Source organism: Pocillopora verrucosa, chromosome 12 (genome assembly GCF_036669915.1).
Source record: "Pocillopora verrucosa isolate sample1 chromosome 12, ASM3666991v2, whole genome shotgun sequence".
Taxonomy (NCBI): domain Eukaryota; kingdom Metazoa; phylum Cnidaria; class Anthozoa; order Scleractinia; family Pocilloporidae; genus Pocillopora; species Pocillopora verrucosa.
Genome location: NC_089323.1, coordinates 20,588,528 through 20,605,063, shown reverse-complemented (window position 1 = coordinate 20,605,063; position 16,536 = coordinate 20,588,528).

Genomic DNA, 16,536 nt, shown 5'->3' with positions numbered 1-16,536 from the left:
ACCAAACTGGCCCCCCTAATGATCAAGGGCTGTTCAGTTCTCTCGGTCCTGCGCGGAACGTTGGAAGTGCGCGGGAATTCTACGCGTTGAAAAATGGCGGCAGGCTCGTCGCAGACTTGTGGTGAGTATGATATTCTGTCCATTGTTTTGGTTTAAAATAGGATTGCTTTCCCTAAGATGCTCTACAAAGGTCTTCATAAGTAAATTTTATTTCATTGCAGAGCTCGAGAACGAGGAAAAACTTATTACGTGGTCGTCAAAGAGCACCAAACTATTGATTTCCTTACGAATGGAAAAAACCGACCTCTTCGACAAAAGCAAAGTATGAAAGAAAGTTGCAATGGATAAAGTTGCAGAGCAATTAAACGCCAAGTCGTTGGTGAGAGTTGCAGGAGAACAGTGCTCGAACAAATGGAAAAAATTAGAGGAGAAGTACAAAAAGTAAGAGAGCACAACACCAAAACGGGGAATTTGAAGACTCAGTGGTAACCCGAAAATTATTCCACCGGGGACTGTTTCCTCTTTGGTTACAGCATTCACTGGCCGAAGTCGTCGGCCGCGGAGGTAATCGATTTTCTGACGGAATTTAAAGAAGAAAAGCGGAAAGAAGAATAATAAAAGCTCGGCCTTGCTCAAAGGATGCACGAGGAGAAAATGGGTACTATGGTTCGATTCCTGGACATTCTGTCGAAGAAGAGAGCGCTGAGAAACAATTTGCGGCAATGTTGTGAGACGGCAGCTTAACAACCTTATCTTTTTACTATCGGTCAAACAAGTAAGCATTGAGGAATAATCGGCTTTCGTTTTCCCCGTTTATTTTTTGTTGCTCGTGTTGTTAAGTATTTATGGAACAAACTACCTCACAGACTATTTCCACCTTTCGAAAATTTCTCTTTTATACCCGTGGAGTGGGAAAGCGCCCAAATATCTTGGCTATTTTCTCGTCGAAAGTATGAAAGGTGTCAAAGGTGAACCCACGCGGTGCGACTTCCAAATTTTGAGCATTTCGTTTCGGTATATGTTGGCATACTATTGTACAAGGTAAACCTTGTTCGAGAAATTTTGGTTTTATCCCAATTTGAAAGTACTTGATAGCAACTTTATAAGTTCTGAACGATTATAATGTTAACGTATTAGATCCCAAGTGCTTGTCAGCGTCTAGCTACCTGACATACGGTCGATCTAAGCTTACTAAAATAAAAATATTACGGCTTTAACCTTTAATTCTGTTTGAGATTTGGAGCTTTTTGAAACGTTTTTATGTATATATATTATTTTATGTTTTTCTCTACTAATTTATATATTAAGCTTGTGTTTGCCCAGTAAAATTCGTTATTCGTATCGACGGCACGACATCAAGTACAGCTGAACGGCAGCATGTTATCAACACATTCCAGACTGATTCGTCTTACACATGCTTCCTTCTCACAACACAGGTCTGTGGAATATGCTCAGATCTCTGATACCTGCATCAGTTTTCGGACGGAGACTCCAAACCCGGGTACTTGTGTCCGTTTTTGGACACTTCTGGTCAATTTTAAACACTACTGTCCGATTTAAAATACTAGTGTCAGATTTTAGACACGAATATCCCATTTTAGACACTAGTGTCAGATTTCAAGCACTCGTGTCCGATTTTAGAAACATTTTAGATACAAGTGTCCATTTCTGGACACTAGTGCCCGATTTTGAAGAATAGCCTCCGATTTTGGACAGTAGTGTCCGCTTTTAGACACTTGTGTCCAAGTTTAGACATTAGTGTCCGATGTAGACACTAGTATTCGATTTTAGGCACAAGTGTCCGATTTTAGATGTTAGTGTCTTATTTTGGACATAAGTATGCAATTTTGGACTACAGTGTCTGATTTTAGTCTCCAGTGTCCGATTTTGGACGCTAGAATCCGATTTTGGACAAAATTTTCCATTTTGGGTCGCAAAGCTTCGTCGGGGTCAAATGTACTAACGCTCTATAGGTCCACTTTTTAAACTTCTATTGATCAACTTTTATTTATGACCTAAAATATTTGAAATATTTCAACTGCTCCTTGTCTGCAGGTCGGTGGCGTTGGAGTAACACTGACCTCTACCGATCGTGTGGTTATCTGTGAGTATTCAACGTTTGTACTAATTCCGAATCGATTGTCCGCCAAATAGTCTGGTTTCAAAATATTTAGATGTACCTTTAAACAGTAGACCTTGGTATGATTATTCTAGGGATTGAACTATTGAAACGATCCAATTCTGACATTTTGAAATCCAGTGTGAGACAGAGGAATCAACCCCCACAAACTCTGGGGTTTACTTCTCGGACTCGCTTTGACACTTTGTTGTTTCACGCCAAATTTTTAAATCTTCAAATTAGACACACGGTATTTCAAAATAAATCCGTTCAAACATGGCGCATTATTGACAAATACTTCTCGTTTCCTCTGTTGACCCGAGCTGGAATCCTGCCTCAGATGCTCAAGCCGTAGACAGGGACAATACCAGGAAGGTTCTTTTTGGGAAGGTTTTTTTTTTAGGAAAGGGGGTATGGGGGGGGGGGGTAAGGTGCGACTTATCGAGGGAATGAGGCGATTAGTTTAGACATATTTCCACCTAAGGGAGGTGTCTGTTTGAGTTTACGAATGATCAGGAACTTACTGTTATGACGGGAATTGCGTTATTTTTTAACCAGGGGAAACAAATTTATTCCGTTGTACAAACGCATTGTAAAAAAAATCCTGAAATGCATCACGGTAAGGACTTACTCAACCACAAACTTTTGATACGTTTTAATATTCAGTGGAAACTTGTATGTGTTCTTTTTGATCGTTCGTTGCGTGTCTCGCGCACTGTTTTGTATGTGTTCTGTTGACTGTTTGCAACGTTAATGTCTCAAACACTGTTTTGTATGTGTTCTGTTGACTGTTAGTTAGGTTAGGGTCTCGCGCACTGTTTTGTATGTGTTCTGTTGACTCTTTGTCACGTTAGTGCCTTGCACACTGTTTTGTATGTGTTCTGTTTGATTGTTTGTCACGTTAGTGTCTTGCGCACTGTCTCGTGTGTTCTGTTTGATTGTTTGTTACGTTAGTGTCTCGCACCATTTTGTATGTGTTCTGTTTGATTGTTTTTTACGTTAATGTCTTGTCCATTGTTTTGTATTTGTTCTGTTGACTGTTTGTTACGTTAGTGCCTCATGCACTGTTTTTTATGTGTTCTGTTCACTGTTTGTTACATTAGTGTCTCACACACTGTTTTGTATATGTTCTGTTGACTGTTTGTCATGTTAGTGCCCTGCACACTGTTTTGTATGTGTCCTGTTTGATTGTTTGTCACGTTAGTGTCTTGCGCACTGTTTCGTGTGTTCTGTTTGATTGTTTGTTAGGTTAGTGTAGTAGCAAACCTTTATTTAACTAAGGTAATCCCTTCAGAATACTTAAAAGTATATCTGTTATCAATAGGAGCCCTCGCACTGTTTTGTGTGTGTTCTGTTTGATTGTTTGTTACGTTAATGTCTCGCGCACTGTTTTGTAAGTGTTCTGTTGACTGTTTGTTACGTAAGTGCCTCGTGCACTGTTTTGTATGTGTTCTGTTGACTGTTTGTCACGTTAGTGTCTCGTGCACTGTTTTGTATGTGTTCTGTTGACTGTTTGTCACGTTAGTGTCTCGCGCACTGTTTTCTATGTGTTCTGTTGACTGTTAGTCACGTTAGTCTCTCGCGCACTGTTTTGTATGTGTTCTGTTGACTGTTACGTTAGTGTATCGCCCACTGTTTTACATGTGTTCTGTTCACCGTTTCTCACTTTAGTGTTTTGTATGTGTTTTATTGACAGTTTGTTACGTTAGTGTCTTGCGCACTGTTTTGTATGTGTTCTATTGACTGTTAGTCACGTTAGAGCCTCGCGCACTGTTTTAGATGTGTTCTGTTGACTGTTGGTCACGTTAGTGCCTCGTTAACTATTTTGTATGTGTTCTGTTTGAGTATTTGTTGCATTAGTGCTTCGTGCACTGTTTTGTATGTGTTCTGTTTATTGTTGGTCATGTTAAGGCCTCGCGCACTATTTTGTAGGTGTTCTGTTTGAGTGTTTGTTACGTTAGTACTCTTTTGTACGTGTTTTATGGACTGTTTGTTATGTTAGTGTCTCGTGCACTGTTTTGTATGTGCTCTGTTTCATTGTTTGTTATGTAAGTGTCTTGTGCACTGTTTTGTATGTGTTCTGTTCACTGTTTGCTACGTTATTGTCTTGTGCACTGTTTGGTATGTGTTCTGTTGTTCGATTTTTTGTTACGTTAGTGTGTCATGCATTGTTTTGAATGTGTTCTGTTGGATTGTTTCTCACGTTAGTGCCTCGGGCACTGTTTTGTATGTGTTCTCTTAAATGTTTGTTACGTTAGTATGTCGCACACTGTTTTATGCGTGTTCTGTTGACTGTTTGTTACGTTAGTGTCTTGAACACTGTATTGTATGTGTTCTGTTGACTGTTTGTCACGTTAGAGCCTCGTACGCTGTTTTGTATGTGTTCTGTTGACTGTTTGTCTCGTTAGCATCTCGTGCACTGTTTTGTATGTGTTTTGTTCACTGTTTGTCACGTAAATGCCACGCGCACTGTTTTGTTTGTGTTCTATTTGATTGCTCGTTACGTTATTGCCTCGTGCACTGTTTTGTATGTGCTCTGTTTGATTTTTTGTTACGTTTGGGTGTGGGGCACTGTTTTTTATGTATACTGTTGACTTTTTGTCACGTCAGTGTCTCGCGCACTGTTTGGTATGTGTTCTGTTGACTGTTTGTTACGTTAGTGCCCCGCGCAATGTTTTGCATCTGTTCTGTTGACTGTTAGTTACGTTAGTGTCTCGCGCACTGTTTTGTAAGTGTTCTATTGACTGTCTGCCACGTTAGTGTCTCGCGCACTGTTTTGTGTGCCTCCTGTTGCCTGTATGTCTCTTTGATTGTTTGTTAGGTTAATGTCTCGTTCACTGTTTTGTGTGTGTTCTGTGGACTGTTTGTTACGTTAGTGTCTCGGGCACTGTTTATTATGTGTTCTGTTGACAGTTTGTTACGTTATTGTCTCGCGCGCTGTTTTCTATGTGTTCTGTTGACTGTTTGTTACGTTAGTGTCTTGCGCACTACTTTGTATGTGGTCTGTTTGACTGTTTGTTAGGTTAATTTCTCGTGCACTGTTTTGCATGTGTTCTGTGGGCTGTCATTGGTTGAAAGAGCGTGCTCTATGAGAGTATAGAGCATAGAACTGAGCTAAAGCTGTCACGCCATCTGCGAAATTGTACTATGTTCGACCTTTCCGAGACTTCTTTTTAGCTTTTTTCCGAAATGTGGAAATGTTCGGAACAAGCGAGCCGGCAAGTAGCAACAGAAGAACCAAAGAAAGGTTTGTAAACATACCAGGCGCCGAAATTACGTTATTAAAACGTGAGCAGATACGAAAATCCTTAAAGGAAAAACAAAATAGACATTCTGAGTTTTAAAGATTTTCACACTCAGTTAGATTGCAAGCTTACGCACGGTAATAAAAATCAAACACAGCCAACACTCGTATAGTACATAAAGTTCAGAGTTCAAAAACAAAACAGAACAAAACAGAAATGATGAAAAATATAACCAAACTGGCATAACTGTTAAAATTCACACTAATCATGACGGTGTCTGAGCAAATATGATCATGCTGAAGTCCATCGCGGCTCGCTTATCATGGCGATCTCCGGTCATCACAGTAAAGCAAGCCTCAGAAACTACATCGACCGCCCTTCGAGTGAAAAAATAAGAGCTCGCTTTGATATCCTTTCCGATGTGTTGAGTGGAAAGTCACTTCAGTCACTGCAGCCGAGTTTTGCGGCGCTGTCATCCCGAGCGATCTTCATGTTCCGGTGAATTCGGCTGTCGTTCATTTAAAAAACACTCGCCTTGAACAGTTTGTTTTCTACCTTGTCATGTGAAAAAACTCGAGTGCTTTTTTAGCCATAATTCGGCTGAAGTTCACTGAACATTTCACTTCAAGATTCTGTATTAAAAACTTCAGGCAAAAGCCTTAAACTCGACCTGCCGAACTATTTTAGTTTGTAAACTATCGCAGATTGTGAACTTTCAAGAAGTGGAGAGAAACATTCGACTACGTCTCGTGTTTCTCCCTACACTTCTTTCGTGCTCTAGCCGCTTCCTGCGTGCTTTATAACAGAACAGAGCACAGTCAAGGCTTCTCTATTTGTTAAGTATGTGTTCTCTTTGATTGTTTTATACGTTAGTGCCTCGTGCACTATTTTGAATGTAAGCTGTAAGATTTTTTGTTACGTCAGTGTTTTTGAATATGTTCTTGAATATGTTCTGTTTGATTGTTTGTCGCGTTAGTGCCTCGCACACTGTTTTATGTATGTTCTGTTTAATTGTATGTTACGTTAGTTCCTTGCGCACTGTTTTGTATGTGTTGTTTTTTTTTGTTTGTTACGTTTTTGACTTGCGCACTGCTTTAAACGTGTTCTGTTGGACTGTTTGTCACGTTAGTGCCTCGGGCACTGTTTTGTATGTGTTCTGTCGACTGTTTGTTACGTTCGAGTGTTGCGCACTTGTTTTTCTGTTTCTGTTGCCTTTTTGTCACTGTAGTGTCTTGCGCACTGTTTTGTATGTGTTTTGTTGACTGTTTGTGAAGTTAGTGCCTTGCGCAATGTTCTATACGTGTTCTGTTTGATTGTTTGGTACGTTCGTGCCTTGCGCACTGTTTTAAATGTGTTCTGTAAGACTTTTTGTTACGTTAGTGTTTTGTGCATCGTTTTGAATGTGCTCTGTGTGATTGTTTGATATGTTAGTGCCACGCGCACTGTTTTGAAAGCGTTCTGTAAGATTTTTTGTTACGTTAGTGTTTTGCGCACTGTTTTGAACGTGTTCTATTGGATTGTTTGTCACGTTAGTTCCTCCCACTCAGTTTTTCATTTGTTCTGTTTGATTTTATGTCACGTTAATGCCTTGCACAATGATTGATGCGGTCTGTTTGATGACGTTAGTGTTTTGCACTCTGTTTTAAATGTGTTCTGTTGGATTGTTTGTCACGTTAGTACGTCGCACGATGTTTTATTTGTATTCAGTCGACTGTTTGTCATGGTAGTGTCTTGCGCACTGTTTGGTATGAGTTTTTTGTTAGTTTCTTACGTTAGTGTCTCGCGCACTGTTATGTTAACTATTTCTCACGTTGGTGCCTTGTGCACTGTTTTGCGTGTTCTTTTTGATTGTTTGGTAGGTTAGTGCTTCGTGCATTGTTTTTAATATGTTCTGTAAGATGTTTGGTTATGTAAGTGTTTTGCACACTGTTTTGAGTGTGTTCTGTTAGATCGTTTGTCACGTTAGTGCCTATGGCACTTTTTTGTATGTGTTCTGTTTGATTTTATGTATAGCTTTTTGTCACGTTAGTGTTTTGCGCACTGTTTTGAGTGTGTTCTGTTTGATTTCTTGTTACATTAGTGCCTCGCGCACTGTTTTGAATATGTTCTGTATGATTTTTTCCTAAGTTAGTGTTTTGCGCACTGTTTTGAATGCGTTCTGTTGGATTGTTTGTTACGTTAGTGCCTCGCACAATGGTTTGCATGTCTTCTGTTGACGGTTTGCTACATTTGGGCGTCGTGCACTGTTTTTGATGTATTCTGTTGACTTTTCGTCACGCTAGTGTCTCGCGCACTGTTTGGTATAAGTCTTCTTGTCAGTTTGTTACGTGTCTTGCGTACTGTTTTGTATGTTTTTTTCTGACTGTTTGTCACGTTAGTTAGTGTTTTTTTATTGTTTGGTACGTTAGTGCCTCGCGCATTGGTTTGAATGTGTTCTGTAAGACTTTTTGTTAGGTTAGTGTTTTGCACATTCTTTTCAATGTATTCTGTTGGATTGTTTGTGACGTTAGTGCCTCGGACACTTTTTTATGTGTTCTGTTGGATTTCATGTCACGTTAATGCCTTGCACAATGTTTTGTATGTGGTCTGTTTGATTTTTTGTCACGGTAGTGTCTTGGGCACTGTTTTCAATGTGTTTTGATGCCTGTTTGCCTCGTAGTGCCTTGCACACTGTTTTGTATGTGTTCTGTTTGATTGTTTGGTACGTTAGTTGCTCGCGCACTGTTTTGAATGGTTCTGTATAATTTGTGTCACGTTAGTGTTTTGCACACCGTTTTGAGTGTGTTCTGTTGGATTGTTTGTTACGTTTGTGCCTCGCACAATGGCTTGCATGTGCTCTGTTGACGGTTTGTTACATTTGGGTGTCGTGCACTGTTTTTCATGTGTTCTGTTGACTTTTTGTCACGCTAGTGTCTCGCGCACTGTTTGGTATGAGTCTTCTTGACAGTTTCTTTGGTTAGTGTCTTTCGCACTGTTTCGTATGTTTTTGTTGACTCTTTGTCACGTTAGTGCCTTGCGCACTGTCTTTTATGTTATGCGTTTGATTGTTTGGTACGTTAGTGCCTCGCGCATTGGTTTGAATGTGTTCTGTAAGACTTTTTGTTGGGTTAGTGTTTTGCGCACTCTTTTCAGTGTATTCTGTTGGATTGTTTGTAACGTTACTGCCTCGGACATTTTTTTGTATGTGTTCTGTTTGATTTTATGTCACGTTAGTGCCTTGCACAATGTTTTGTATGTGTTCTTTTTTGGTCACGGTAGTGTCTTGGGCACTGTTTTCAATGTGTTTTGGTGACTGTTTGTCACGTTAGTTCTTTGCACACTGTTTTGTATGTGTTCTGTTTGATTGTTTGGTAGGTTAGTTGCTCGCGCACTGTTTTGAATGTGTTCTGTATAATTTTTTGTCACGTTGGTGTTTTGCACACTGTTTTGAATGTGTTCTCTTGGACTGTTTGTTACGTTAGTGCCTCGCAAAATGGTTTGCATGCGTTCTGTTGACGGTTTGTTACATTTGGGTGTCATGCACTGTTTTTGATGTGTTTTGGTACTGTTTGTCACGTTAGTGCCTTGTGCACTGTTTTGTACGTGTTCTGTTTGATTTTTTGGTAGGGTTAGTTGCTCGCGCACTGTTTTGAATGGGATCTGTATGATTTTTTGTTACGTTAGTGTTTTGCGCACTGTTTTTAATCTGTTCTCCTGAATTTTTTGTTACGTTAGTGCCTGGCACAATGGTTTCCATGTGTTCTGTTGACGGTTTGTTACATTCGTGTGTTGCGCATTGTTTTTGATGTGTTCTGTTGACTTTTTGTCACGCTAGTGTCTCGCGCACTGTTTGGTATGAGTTTTCTTGACAGTTTTACGTTAGTGTCTTGCGCACTGTTTTGTATGTTTTTTGTTGACTGTTTGTCACGTTCGTGCCTTGCACACTGTTTTTTATGTGTTCTGTTTGATTGTTTGGTACGTTAGTGCCTTGCGCATTGGTTTGAATGTGTTCTAAAATTTTTTTTTGTTACGTTAGTGTTTTGCGCACTCTTTCCAATGTATTCTGTTGGATTGTTTGTGACGTTAGTGCCTCAGACACTGTTTTGTGTGTGTTCTGTTTGATTTTATGTCACGTTATTGACTTGCACCTTTTTTATGTGTTCTGTTTGATTTTTCGTCACCGTAGTGTCTTCCGCACTGTTTTCAATGTGTTTTGGTGACTGTTTGTCACGTTAGTGTTTTGCGCACTGTTTTAATTGTGTTGTGTTTGATTTTTTGTTACATTAGTGCCTTGCGCACTGTTTTGAATATGTGCTATATGATTTTTTGTTACGTTAGCGTTTTGCGGACTGTTTTGAATGTGTTCTGTTTGATTGTCTGTTACATTAGTGCATTGCGCACTGTTTTGAATGTGTTCTGTATTAGTTTTTTGTTACTTTAGTGCCTCGCACAATGGTTTGCATGTGTTCTGTTGACGGTTTGTCACGCTAGTGCCTTGCGCACTGTTTGGTATGAGTTTTCTAGACAATTTGTTACGTTTGGCTTTGTGCACTGTTTTGTATGTGTTTTGTTGACTGTTTGTCACGTTAGTGTCCTGCGCACTGTTTTGCATGTGGTCTGCTTGATTGTTTGGTACGTTAGTGTCTCGTGCACTGTTTTGAACGTGTTCTGTAAGATTGTTTGTTACGTAAGTGTTTTGCGCACTGTTGTTTTTCTGCAAGATTTTTTCGCGTTAGTGTTTTGCACACTGTTTTGAATGGGTTCTGTCAGATCTTTCATCACGTTAGTGCCTCAGGAAGTGTTTTATATTTGTTTTGTTGACGGTTTGTTACCTTCGGGTGTCGCGCACTGTTTTTGATGTGTTCTGTTGACTTTTTGTTACGCTAGTGTCTTGCGCACTGTCTGGTATGCGTTTTCTTGACAGTTTGTCACGTTAGTGTCTTGCGCACTGTTTTATATGTTTTTTGTTGACTTTTTGTCACGTTAGTGCCTTGCGCACTGTTTTATATGTTTTTTGTTGACTGTTTGTCACGTTAGTGTCTTGCGCACTGTTTTATATGTTTTTTGTTGACTGTTTGTCACGTTAGTGCCTTGCGCACTGTCTTGTGTGTGTTGTGTTTGATTGTTTGGTATGTTAGTGCCTCGTGCATTGGTTTGAATGTGTTCTGTAAGATTTTTTGCTACGTTAGTGTTTTGCGCACTCTCTCGAATGTATTCTGTTGGATTGTTTGTGACGTTAGTGCCTCGGCCACTGTTTTGTATGTGTTCTGTTTGATTTTATGTCAGATTAGTGCCTTCCACTATGTTTTGTATGTGTTCTGTTTGATTTCTTGTGACGTTAGTGCTTTGCGCACTGTTTTGAATGTGTTCTGTTAGATTTTTTATCACGTTGGCGCCTCGCACAATGTTTTGTATGTGCTCTGTTGACGGTTTTTTGCGTTTGGGTGTCGCGCACTGTTTTTTACGTGTTCTGTTGACTTTTTTTCACGTTAGTGTCTCGTGCACTGTTTGGTATGAGTTTTCTTGACAGTTTGTGACGTTAGTTTCACGGGCACTTATGTGTTTTGTTGACAGTTCGTCACGTTAGTGCCTCTCCCTCTGTTTTGTATGTGTTCGGTTTGATTGTTTCGTTCGTTAGTGTCTGGCGCACTGTTTTGACTGTGTTCTTTTTGATTTTTTGTCACGTTAGTGTTTTGCGCACTGTTTTGAATGTTTTCTGTTGGAGTGTTCATCACGTTAGTGCCTCACACAATTTTTTGTATGTGTGGTATGTTGACAGTTTGTTACGTTCGGGTGTCGCACACTGGTTTTTGCGTGTTCTGTTGACTTTTTGTCACGCAAGTGTCTCGCGCACTGTTTCGTATTAGTTTTTTTTTACTATTTGTCACGTTAGTGCCCTGTGCATTGTTTTCTATGTGTTGTGTTCGATTGCTTGGTTTGTTAATGCCTTACGCACTGTTTTGACTGTTCTTTAAGATTTTTTGTTACGTTAGTGTTTTGTGCACCGTTTTGAATGTGTTCTGTCGACTGTTACGTTCGAGTGTCGCGCACCGTTTTTTATGTGTTCCGTTCCCTTTTTGTCGCTCTAATCTCTCCCACACATGAGTTTTCTTCACAGTTTGTCACGTTAAGGTCTCGCACACTGTTTTGCATGTGTTTTGTTGACTGCTTGTGACGTTAGTGCCTTGCGCAGTGTTTTGTATGTGTTCTGTTTAATTGTTTGGTACGTTAGTGCTTTGCGCACTGTTTTAAGGGTGCTCTGTAAGAATTCTACTTATGTAAGCTTTTTGCGCACCGTTTTGAATGTGTTCTGTTTGATTATTTGGTGCGTTAGTGCCTCGCGTACTGTTTTAAATGCGTTCTGTAAGATTTTTTTACGTTAGTGTTTTGTGCACTGTTTTGAACGTGTTCTGTTTGATTGCTTGGTACGTTAGTGCTTCGCCCACTGTTTTTAATATGTTCTCTAAGATTTTTTGTTACGTTAGTATTTCGTGCACTGTTTTAAATGTGTTAAGTAGGATTGTATGTCACGTGAGTGCCTCGGGCAGTGTTTTGTAAGTGTTCTGTTGACTGTTTGTTTCGTTAGAGTTTCGTGCAGTGTTTTTATTCGTTCTGTTGCCTTTTTGTCACTCTAGTGTCTCGCGCAGTGTTTGGTATGAGTTTTCTTGACAGTTTGTCACGATAGTGTCTCACGCACTGATTTTTATGTGTTTCGTTGACTGTTTGTGAAGTTGGTGCCTTGCGCACTATTTTTGTATGTGTTCTGTTTGATTTTTTGGTACGTTAGTGCCTTGCGCACTGTTTTGAATGTGTTTTTAAGATTTATACTTAGGTTAGTGTTTTGCGTACCATTTTGAATGTGTTCTGTATGATTGTTTGGTACGTTAGTGCCTTGCGCGCTGTTTTGAGTGTGTTTTCTACGATTTGTGTTACGTTAGTGTTTTGCTACTGTTTTGAATGTGTTGCGCTGGATTGTTTGTTTTGTTAGTGCTTCGAGAACTGTTTTGTATGTGTTTTCTCTACGATTTGTTACGTTCGAGTTTTGTGCACTGTTTATTATTGTTGTGTCCCGCGGAATTGAATGAATCAAACTTGTACAACACAATAAGGTTTAATCAAACATGGCGGTTTTTTTCAAGGACAGGCGCACATGGCATGCGTGCGCATAATAGTAACAAAACCGCAGACCATCATGTGCGACATAGCAATTGTGTGTTCAATTGCGTTTTCGTCACTAGTGTCTCGCACACTGTTTGGTAGGCGTTTTCTTGACAGTTTTTTGCGTTAGTGTCTCGAGTACTATTTCTTTTTGTGTGATTTTTTGACTCGGTGACGTTAGTGCTTGCGCAGTATTTTGTATGTGTTTTCTTTGATTGTTTGTTACGTTAGTGCCTTGCACACTGTTTTGAATGTGTTTTGTAAGATTTATACTAACGCTAGTGTTTTGTGCACCGTTTTGAATGTGTTATGTATGATTGTTTTGTACGTTAGTGCCTCGTGCACTGTTTTGACGTTGTTTCGTTACAGTTTTGGGCAGTGTTTTGAATGTGTTGTGTTGGATTGTTTGTCAAGTTAGGTCCTCGCACACTGTTTCGCATGTGTTCTGTTTGATTGTATCTCATGTCAGTGCCTGGTGCACTGTTTTTTATGTGATCTGTATGATTGTTTGGTACGTTAGTGCCTTGTGCACTGTTTTGAATGTGTTCTGTAAGATTTGTACTTACGTTAGTTTTTTGCGCACCGTTTCCAAAATGTTCTTTTACGTCAGTGTCTCGCACACTGTTTTGAATGTTTTCTGTACGATTTGTTGTTACGTTAGTGTGTTGCGCACTGTTTTGAATGTGTTCTGTTTGATTGTTTTATACCTTAGTGCTTCGCGCAGTGTTTTGAATGTGTTCTTTACGAGTTTTTTTTTTTTACGTTAATGTGTTGCGCACTGTTTTGAATGTGTTGCGTTTGATTGTTTGTCACGTTAGTGCCTCGGGCACTGTTTTGTATGTGTTCTGTCAACTGTTTGTTACGTTCGAGTTTCGTGCACTGTTTTTTATTTATTCTGTTGCCTTTTTGTCACTCTAGTGTCTAGCCCAGTGTTTGGTATGAGTTTTCTTGAGAGTTTGTTACGTTAGTGTCTCGTGCACTGTTTTGTATATGTTTTGTCGTCTCTTTTTGACGTTATTGCCTTGTGCAGTGTTTTGTGTGTGTTCTGTTTGATTGTTTGGTATGTTAGTGCCTTGCACACTGTTTTGAATGTGTTGTGTAAGATATGTAGTTTCGTTAGTGTTTTGCGCACTGTTTTGAATATGTTAAGTTTGGTTTTTTTCACGTTAGCTCTTCGCACCCCGTTTTGAATGTGTTCTGTTTGATTGTATGTCACGTCAGTTGCTTGCGCACTGTTTTGTGTGTTCTATACTATTGTTTGGTAAGTTGGTGCCTTGCGCACTGTTTTGAATGTGTTCTGTAAGATTTTTATTTGCGTTAGTGTTTTGCGCACCGTTTCGAATGTGTTCTGCATGATTGTTTGGTACGTTAGTGCCTCGTGCACTGTTTTGAATGTGTTGTACGATTTATTAAGACGTAACTGTTTTGAGCACACTGTTTTCCATGTGTTCTCTTTCATTATATGGCACGTCAGTGTCTTGAGCACTGTTTTGTATGTGTTCTGTTTGATTGTTTGATACGTTGGTGCCTCGTAATTTTTTTTGAATGTGCTGTGAAAGATTTGTTTTGACGTTAGTGTTTTGCACACTGTTTTAATTGTGTTTTGTTGATTGTTTTCTACGTTAGTTCTTCGTGCACTCTTTTGGATGTATATTCTAGGATTTTTGTAGCGATACCGTTTTACGCACTGTTTTGAATGTGTTGCATTGGATGCTTTGTCACATTAGTGCTTTGCGCAGAGTTTTTTGTGTTCCGTTTGATTGTTTGGTACGTTAGCTCCTTGCGCACTCAATTTATCGTGTTTTGTAAGATTTGTAGTTACGTTAGTGCTTTGCACACCATTTTGAATGTATTCTGTCTGATTGTTTGGTACGTTAGCGCCTCACCCACTGTTTTGAATGTGTTTAGTACGATTTGTGGTTAGGTTCGTGTTTTGCGTACTGTTTTCTGTGTTCTGTTTGATTGTTTGGTACGTTAGTTCGTTGTGCACGTTTTTTAATGTGTTCTGTAAGATTTGTAGTCACGTTAATGTATTGCGCACCGTTTTGAATGTGTTCTGTATAATTCTTTAATACGTTAGTGCCTCGCGCACTGTTTCAAATATGCTGTACTTGGTTTTTTCACCTCAGCTCCTTGCACACTGTTTTGCATGTGTTCTGTTTTGTATTGTCCTGTCAGTTGCTTGCATTCTGTTTTGTATGTGTTCTGTATTATTCTTTGGTACGTTAGTGCCTTGCGCACTCTTTTAAATGTGTTCTAGAAAACGTTTACTTACGTTGGTGTTTTGCGCACCGTTTTGAATGTATTCTGTATGAGACTTTGGTTCAATAGTTCCTTGCGCATTGTTTTGAATGGGTTCTGTACAATTTTTTTACGTTAGTGTTTTATGCACTGTTTTCAATGTGTTCCGTTTGATGGTTTGTCACGTTAGTTCCTTGCGCAGTGTTTTCTATGTGATGTGTTTGAGTGTTTGGTACGTTAGTTCCTTTCGCACAGTCTTTATTGTGTTTTTTAAGATTTGTTTTGTATGTGTTCTTTTTTATTATTTGGTAAGTGCCTCGTGCACTGTTTTGGAAGTGTTCTGTACGACTTTTCGTTGGGGTGGTGTTTTGCGCACCGTTTTCAATATGTTGTGTGCGGTTATTTTTCACGTTACCTTCTTGCACACTGTTTTGCATGTGTTCTGTTTGATTGTATGTCACGTTACTTGCTTGCGCACTGTTTTGTTTGTGTTTTTATCATTATTTGGTACGTTAGTGCCTTGCACACTCTTTTGAATGTGTTCTGGAAGACTTTTACTTACGTTAGTATTTTGCGCACCGTTTCGAATGTGCTCTGTGTGATTGTTTGGTACGGTAGTTTCTCGCGCACTGTTTTGAATGGTTTCTGTAGGATCTTTTTTAGGTTAGTGTTTTATGTACTGCTTTGATTGTGTTCTGTTTGATGGTTTGTCACGTTAGCTCCTTGCGCAGTGTTTTTTATGTGTTGTGTTTGAGTGTTTGGTACCTTTGATTGTTGTGCACTGTTCCTGTTGTGTTTTTTAAGATTTGTAGTTACGTTAGTGCTTTGCGCACCGTTTTGAATGTGTTCTGTATGATTGTTTGGTACTTAAGTGCCTTGTGCACTGTTTTGAATGTGTTCTGTATGATTTGTGGTCACGTTACTTTTTTGCGCACTGTTTTGTTTGTGTTCTGTTTGATTATTTGGTGCGTTAGTTCCTTGCGCACGTTTTTGAATGTGTTCTGTAAGATTTGTAGTCACGTTAGTGCATTGCGCACTGTTTTGAATCTGTTCTGTATAATTGTTTGGTACGTTAGTGCCTCGCGCACTGTTTTGAAAGTGTTCTTTACGATTTTTGGTTACGGTAGTGTTTTGCGCACTGTTTTGAATATGTTGTGTTTGGTTTTTTTCACGTTAGCTCCTCTCACACTGTTTTGGATGTGTTCTGTTCGATTGTATGTCACGTCAGTTCCTTGCGCACTGTTTTGTGTGTGTTCTGTATTATTCTTTTGTACGTTAGTGCCTTGCGCACTCTTTTAAATGCGTTCTGGAAGAGTTTTACTTAGGTTAATGTTTTACACACCGTTTTGAATGTGTTCTTTATTATGGTTTGGTATGGTAGTTCCTTGCGCACTGTCTTGAATGGGTTCTGTACGATTTTTTTTACGCTGGTGTTTTATGCACTGTTTTGAATGTGTTCTGTTTGATGGTCTGTCACGTTAGTTCACTGCGTAGTGTTTTTCATTTGTTCTGTTTGAGTGTTTGGTACCTTTGGTTCTTGCGCACTATTTTTGTTGTGTTTTTTAAGAATTGTACTTACGTTAGTGCTTTCCGCACCGTTTTGAATGTCTTATGTATGATTGTTTGGTACTCTAGTGCCTTGCGCACTGTTTGGAATGTGTTCTGTACGATTTCTGGTTGCGTTACTTTTTTTGCACTGTTTTGTTTGTATTCTGTTTGATTATTTGGTACGCTAGTTCCTTGCGCACTTTTATGAATGTGTTCTGTAAGATTTATTGTCACGTTAGTGTATTG